Genomic DNA, 8,663 nt, shown 5'->3' with positions numbered 1-8,663 from the left:
AACTACTCCTAGCTCCTCCCAACCCAGGCCATGTTCCAAGGAAGTGTGGTTTCTAGGCAAAGAGGAACAGCCACAGACCAGATGAAGCACAGGCAGAAAGAGTTAAGTTCAGCCCCACCCCCCCTTGCCCCCACTTATGATTAGCAGAGGGGCATACTTACAGGTGACTAGACAAGCTCTCTATAAAAGACAAATAGAGAAACAGAGTATTAGTTCCTTTAGTTTTTTTTCTCTTAGCACCAGACAAATTCAAAAGACCAAATAAAAAGGGTCTTCTCACATTTTCCTTCTGTGGCTTCCAGAGAGAAAGCTTGCCCGTTCATCAGTGCATTGTTTCTAATATGAGACATGCTGGGACTCACACTTGGCTAAAGTCATGTCCTCTGCCCTGAAAATGCTCCCCACAGTCCCAGAGGGTGGGCCAGAAATCCACACAACCCAAAGTGGTTGCTTTCCATAGCAGTGTTCTTTGTCGCCTTGCATGCTGCTTCATTAATAGCTACTATGTCTGCAGCTCATGTGTTCTGCCCCAGTACCCTTGCCTTGGTGCAAAGGGTACATTTCTGAAATCACATACTACAGCCATTCAGCATTGCTCTGAAGCCACAGGGTACAGTTACTTTGCTGAAGCTAAGCAGGTGTGGAACTGGTCAGTTACAAATACAAATACAAATAAAGAATTAGCACTTCATAGAGCAAGGCTCTCTAGCCCAGCCTTTTCCATTTGTCTGCTAGTTTTCTATGTGCAGGGAGCTTTAAAAAAATTTAAAGCCAGAAAGCATTAAAAAATGAAGCAGAACAATCTATTCCACCATCTCATCTTGTTGAAAGGAACAACAACTACACTAGGGAGCAAGTTGTGCTATCCCATAATTTTAGTGTTGCTGTCAAGACATATTTTGAGCACAAGGTGGACCACCCCAAAAAAGACTGGGTAGCTGCTAGGGAGGACACAACCTTGTCCCCAACTCAGTTGGTTTTTCATCTCTTGATTGGAACCTCAGAATTAAACTTCTCCTCATGCCACACAGCTCCTGCAACTCTCTGTGTCTGATGCATATCAGACCCCACAATCACAATCTTTAAAGCTTTTTTCTCACAGGCGCTGTTCATCGTTACATTCGGGCAACTTTTTCCTGATTTTAGAAGACTCTGCCCCAAAAGAATTCTCACCAAAATGCTATTGAGATGCCTAGATGATGCAAATATATATGAGATACAGCAGCTTTGGATATCCCAAAGGATGGAGATAGGGGGTAGAGTCCAACTTAAGTCCTACTTAGAGTAGACCCATTGACATGAATGACCCTTAAGTTAGTCATGATGAAGTTAAGTTCCATTCATGTCAATGGATCTACTCTAAGTAGGACTTATGTAGGATTTTACCGAGGGTTCTTATTGACTGAAGATTAGTGCACATTTTGCCTTACACAGTTATCACTTACATATGACATTAAAAAAGGTGCTTTGTGGCAAGCGGGGGGAGGAGGAAGAAGGCTTCATACACGCCCTAAACCTGATAGCGTGCACACAACAACATAGCACCATTTGGCACCTAGACAAGCCAAGGATGCGGTTACACAGCTGAAGTTTCCAGAAACAAGCTTAAAAACTATAGCTTGTCAGAGGAATAATTGAACAAACAAGTCACAGCATTAGCAGCATGCAGGAAGCCTCATTTACTAGGCCAAAGAAAATAAAGAATACAATCCAACATAAATAAAAACTGGACGGCTGCAGCCAAAGTTTTGGATCAGTACTTATGTATACAATATTTCCCCAAAAAAGGATGGTGGGGGGGCAACATCCTCCCCTACTGTCTCAGCCATCTATTGTCCTCTGTCTTACAAGATCCTAACTCTTCCAGTCCCACTGTTCCTCCTATCCCAAATCCTATTCCACCCCCCATATCCTAACCACAAACTGTACTTCACCCTTGTCTCTTACATCCTCACACGTGCCATGTCTCTGCCTTGATGCTATCCCTAAGGCATGCTGTTCTTAAAGATCAAGAAAGCATAGGCACAAGGGCAGTACAATACAAAATATTTCTCACAACTGTCATGACAGAATGTATTGTTACGGCAACAATGATTCCGGTATAGTTTAAGGGGGGAGGGGGATTGATGTATGCTAGTTTTTCACAAAAGACCTCTTTACAATCAGGCAAGTGCCTAAACATCTGAATAATCCAGCACACCTGGGGAACGTGTGGCCCTTCCAATGTGTTGGACTCCAACTCCCACAGCCCCAGCCAGAATGGCCAATGGTCAAGGATGATGGGAGTTAGAATCCAACAATACCTAGAGCACCACAGGTGCCCCATCCCTGATCTAGCACGTTTGAGAGGGATCACTCTCATGTTAGTCTGTTGCAGCAAAAAATGGCACCTTAAAGACTAACAAATTTATTATAGCATAAAGGCATTCTTGTGGACTAGAGTCCATCAAATACATAGGGAGAGAAATATGATGATTTAACACTTGCTTACATTGGTGAGGTCTAGATAGTTTATCCTGACCCAAGAAGCTCAAATTCTATAAAGCTTTGCTTTACTCCTTCTTGATTGCAGATAATTTAAGCAGCAAGCCACTTGCACCAGAGTAATCTCATTTAAATCTGTGGACCTATCCAATTGAGTGGTATAGACATCAGCCTGTCTCTTGCCATAGAGCTTTTCTACATGAGATATTCATTGTGAGCTCATCATTCCCTACTCACGGTTGTTTACAGGTTCTTTAGACAATGTCATGATCCTTCAGTTTCACTTCTGTTTTTTAAGAGCTTTTCTACACAAGGCATTTATTGTGCACTCGTGATTCCTTACTCATGGTTGTTTATAGGTTCTTTAGATGATGTTGTGATCCTCCAGAACTTCTGTTTTTTAAAAGCAGTTTCTGGGGCGGGGGGTGAGAGTGGAGAAATTATTTCTGAAAGTGGAAGAAAAGATAGTTTCCTACTTGTGTATTTGTGCTAGTCTGCTATAGCACAGTGCCACCTAGTGCTCAACAGCACTTTCAGTGAGTCTTTTTAGAGCAGGGAAAATGGAGTATTATTTCTGATGGTAGAAAGAAAATGCTGTTTCTATGTGTGTATTAGCACTATCCCACTATATCACAGTGCCACCTAGAGGTTATGTAGTGAAAACACAGGAAAGGAAATGCTCAGTGTAGTGCTCAGATCTCACTTCTGTGATGAAACCAAAAGTAGATGCATTGAATTAACAGCCTCGTGTAGAAAAGCCCATAGGCTCTAGAATCAAAAGTAGTCTCGGCAAAATTTATTTTTTCAGCTTAAGTCTGCAGGCTTTAAGTCTTCAAGCCATTATGCACACCAGCGGGAACTAACACAACAGTGACCAACACTAGCAAGATGCCTATTCAACATTTTTCTGAGATATGCTGAACACAATTGATAATATTTATCTAGAGAGGGGGATTACAGTAGGAGGACCAGTGAAGGACACCTCTACCTTTAAGAGAAATGTTTGAAAGGGGGGGGGGAGATCAGTAAGTGTAAAACCTTTTTTTACCCTTGCATGACAAGCTATACCTGTTGAAGTTCCCCCTTCCAAACAACTCTTAAGGGTAGAGGAACCCTATTTTCCTTGGCCTCTGGTCATCCTAGCCTGAGATAATTCATATCCTGTCCTTTTATAAATAGCAACCAACATAGTTGGACACTGTGGACCACTTTAATCCAGTTAGTAAGAGTTGCTACTTGATGGTCAACAATCTAGAAGGAGACATTTTCTGTATCACCACATAGATATACATATCAGGAAAGCCTACAGGGGCTGAATACTTGGGTAATATGTAACTGTTAAAGGCTTAAATACGCTTCCTAGAAAAGGCTGAGAAATATATGAAAGACTAAGCCCATCTGGACTATATTATTACAAGCTTGGGAAACCTGGTTTCAAAGTTCAGCTCAACAGTGCACTTGACAGATAATCAAAGGCAAACCACTATCTCTCAATATTGCCTCTGTAGCCATGATACAAGAATAGGGACTTATCTTGTAGAACTATAAGAACAAAGAAAGTCAGCGAGCTTAGAGTACTTTGTACATCTAAAATGTTAATATCTAAAACCATTTATTTTAATGTTTAGTATAATACAACTTCACAAGATTGTCTACTATATTAAATGTTGGCCACCATTTATAACTTTGAATCCCAATTTTATTCTTCTACCTAATAACAACAAAGAACTTTTCCTATACTATAATTTTACAACTGACCAGCTCGTATTTGTAACCATCTCTGTCCTCCCAACCATTACTTTTAGCTAAGTAGCTTCCATTAGGTAATTTTATTAACCCCATTAAACACCTGAGGTAATTTAGCTATCCATCATAAATTATTATGCAACAAAATCACCAATAAACATATAATAGATTATATGCTTATTCAAACTGGTGTCCAGACATGTCCAGCACATGCCACAGTTTATCGTGAGTTATTTAATCTACAATAACTGGCCATGTTGTGCAAACTGGGTCAAGGCCAGGGAGCATGTAAACATTTTTGCAAGGTTCTGGTATGTGGTGTTAATCATAGAATATTACATTGATCATGTGACAACCTTCACCACACCTCAATTATCTCCTGGTTAAAGCAGGTGAATGGCTCAGTATATTTAAAAAATATATATATAGAGAGAGAGAGGATGATGTGCAATCTGTTTGTTTTGGGAAGAGTTGATTCCACTCTCAGAGAGGTTGTGGCATGGATGAAATAACAAGAGTGTGTTCTCTGGAACTGTCTGATATATATTACAGAATGAGGCTTTCTTTTTAAGGAGCTGCAGAGCTTGGGGTTGGAGGTGTTTCTTTGGAGTCTGTTCTCCAAATTAAAAATCTTAGAAGTGCTGTCCTCAAAGTGCAATTGAGATTTATTAAAGTTATAGGCATCTATGTGTACTTGTAAGAATTGCGGGGCGGGGGTTCCCCTGTTTTTTTTCCAGTAGTTAGCGGTCACGGGGCCTTTATGTCCTTGATCTGCCACTAAGAGAGCAATTCATAGGGGCCATAGAATATTTCGGAGTCCTGGATCTGAGGTTGAACTCAGAGCTCTGACCTCAGACCCCAGAGTCCGAGCTCCCTTCCTCTTCCCCCTTGCAGCTGGTGCAGACAGAACTACCCCAGCTACCTCTCTGAGGTTGCAAAGGCAACCTCAGAGAGGAGGGAAAGGGGGCGTGCCAGTGGGCAGGGAGGAGAGGGGACTGGGGAGGCCAGTTTATGAGGAATCCTCTGGCCTCCCCCAGCTGCCTTCTTTCCCCTCCCTGATGCTTCAGCCAGATGGGCAAAAATGCCCATCTAGCACAAATGAAGGGTGGGGGGGTGCGGAGGTGATGATCCTGCAGGTCCTGCTGGTCATTCCAAAACAAACAATGTCACCATGAAGAACCTTGATGGCAGACCTTCTCTGTAGTGGCATCCACCCTGTGGAAAACCCTCTCCCCTGCAGTTTTCCAGGCAGAAAACACAACATCTTTTAAATGCCTCCTGAAAACACACCTTTTCACACATGCTTTCCCTGGGTTGTAACTGCTGCTGGATTTTACCTTAGTTTTATGTGGTATTTTTAAACTTCTAAAAAGTTTGTTTTTTCAAGTTGTATGTTATGGTTTTAATTGTGAACTGCCCAGAAAGCCATGACTATTGGGCAGTATAAAAACGTAATAAATAAATAAAAATCACCTCCGCGCTTCTCCCACTCTGCATAGGATGCCCATCAGCCTCCACGTTCAGCCTCCAAGAAGCTGACGAGCATCCTGATAGGATTGTATCCTAAAGCCCCAAAGAAGAGAGGATGATATTTTAAGTAGTTTGTCTGTTGAGCTTGCATATAGGTTGCATATAGGGCAATTTGTGCACAGTTGCAAAGGGCCGGGTACACTTAATCCTTTGGCTTCCCCCCACCCCAGTTTCAGTGCTTCTGAATTGTGCCACTGGGTCCCTCCCTTCTCTTACTGTTATTTCTTCCTCGGACCTTCACAACTGCGTGCAAATTGCCCTATAGGCAGCCTCTTCTTGTCAATTGCCTTGTATGTTACCTACTCCACTTCAGTGCTCCCTTTGACAGCTGAAACATATAAACAAATTGACCAGGCAAGACTACACATATCAGACAGCCTCAAGTGTGCTCTTGCGCAACACTGACAACAATAATAATTAAAAAATGGTGACATGACTGCACATTTTTGAGGCACTATATTTATTTATTTATTTATTTATTTAAGCTGGGGAATGAAAAGGGGTAGCAATTGGAGCGGGGAGGGGGAGACCTGGGATACATGCTGGAGCTGGCTGGATTACTGAGAGGGAAGGAGGGGGAGAACAGCCATGGCAAGCTTGATTGTCTGTCAGGTGTACCATGTTCTGTGAACAACCCACCCACTGTGGCTTATTCAGAGGGTGGCTTCTGTGACATGTGAGCCTGCCCTTTGTCAGAATTGTTGGCTGTTCAGAAGGGAGATATGGGATGTAAGTGTGATTTGGTGAATAAAGGCTGGCCCATAAATACCATAAAATAATATGTTCTGGTATGGATTTCTGGGCCCAGTTTTGTTGGATTCTGACCCACATTGGTATTCTAGAAAATAAGATGGTGGACCAGGCTGTTAAGGATGCTTTGGGACATGGAGTGACTGCTATTGTATTGCCTTTGTCTTCCCTGTAAGTCAAATGTTGGGTTAAACAGGAGCTTAAGGGGGAATAGCAAAAACACTGGGGAAACCAGTACCACTGGTGGCAGGCTTTATTCCTTTTGTCCAAACTTGGGGTATTTCTGGATTATTAGTCAGCAGTGACAGGTGAGACAAGTTGGTCTGTTTAGGGTTTTGATAGGGTACTATGCTCTTCTGAGTAACTGGTTTAACATTGGGAGGACTGATTCTAGCCTCTGTATAGTATGTGGAGTGTAGGAGACAGCTGATCATGTTGCATGGGATTGTCTGAGAACATAAGTGCAACAGCACCCTCTTGCCCATGTTCCCCAGCAACTGGTGTGGATAGGCATATTGCCTCTGATACTGGAGGTAGCACATAGCCATGAGGACTAGTTGCCATTGATAGCCTTCTCCTCCAGGAATTTGTCTAACTCCATTTAAAGCCTTCCAAATTGGTGGCCATCGGTACACCTTGTGGAAGTGAATTCCATAGTTTAACTATGCCCTGTGTGTTGAAGTACTTCCTTTTTTCTTTCCTGAAATTCCCACCAATCAGCTTCATGGGATGACCCCAGGATCTAGCATTATGGGAGAGGGAGAAAAATGTCTTCCTGTCCTCTTTCTCCACACCATGCATAATTTTGTACACCTCTATCATGTCTCTCCTTATTCGCCTCTTTTCTAAGTTAAACAACCCCAGATATTATAACCTTTCCTTATAAAGGAGTTGGTCCAGCCCCTTGATCATTCTAGTTGCACTTTTCTGCATTTTCCTAACTCTACAATATCATTTTTTAGCTGCAGTGATCAGAACTGTACACAGCATTCTAAGTGTGGTTGCACCCTTAGGTACAGGGACAAGAGGGACTTCTCCCAAGGTGGAATGAGTTAGATGCTTTGATCCCATAGATAACCGCTGTTTTCCAGGATAAAGCCTTTTGGGGTTCTCTGCTGGCAATTTTGTGGAGGTTTTTGCAGGTTAACAGCATCTACGATCAGCTGTAGCTGAGAAATGGTATAGTTATTACCAGTAGGTGGCATAATTGGGTCTTTTTCTTTGGCATTGCTTTGCCTTTAAACCTGATGAAAAGGTATCTTGAGGAATACAAAGGGTGTTTCCAGACAAAGCTTTTATAGTGGCATCACCCTGCCTCATTCCCAGAATTTTACAGGGCATCCATGGGGATTAGTTGTCTAAGGGCGCAATCCTATCGAGATAGGCAACCGCCTATCCTAAGCAGGGCAGGAGAAGCACGGAGGGGAGCGTGCCCTCCGCACTTCCTCTGTGCTGCTTTTTTGGCTAGACAGCTGACTGTGGCTGTCTAGCCGCAGGAGCAGGGAAGGAGGCTGCTGTACGACACATTGGATGTGTCGTACATGCAGCTATGCTCTCCCCACCCTGGAACACCCCCAGCCACGCTGCTTTTGGGCCCCTCCGTGCTCCTTTTGTGAGCACAGAGGATGGGGCTGTTCCGTGCTGCCTTGGAGGCAGCATGGAAGTGGGGGGTTCCTGGAAAACGGCATATCCTATTGCCATCTAGCCACTGTCTAGCGGCCATAGGATTTCTCCCTAAGTTTCCTGTATTTTCCCACCGCTTCTTCAGTCTCTTTTCTTACCACAGGAAGAATGGAATTGCTGCACAATGCCTACCAATTGGTAGCGTTAGAAGTCCTCCATCTGAAAGCACCTATGTTCTTAATATGTTCCAGTGGGTAGCTTGTTAACATTGGGAGTCTATAATAGCCCCTGGGTCTGAAACTGCAGAGTGTCAGATTCTCTGCTACTTCATATATATACATATACATATATATATGGTGTTTAAGTTACGTTGATAGCTACTGTACAGCTATTGTCATAAGACAGCTATACGATATCCCTGCTTGGGCATGTGGAATACATGAGTAATGCATTAAACTGATAGTGGAGACATAATAAAAATATTCATGGAACTAAATGAATAACCACGTTCCTCTGACTCATGCATGATG

Source organism: Heloderma suspectum, chromosome 3, assembly GCF_057233095.1.
Source record: "Heloderma suspectum isolate Gila_16-S chromosome 3, 16-S_ref, whole genome shotgun sequence".
NCBI lineage: Eukaryota > Metazoa > Chordata > Lepidosauria > Squamata > Helodermatidae > Heloderma > Heloderma suspectum.
Note: the sequence above shows the minus strand (reverse complement) of the source record.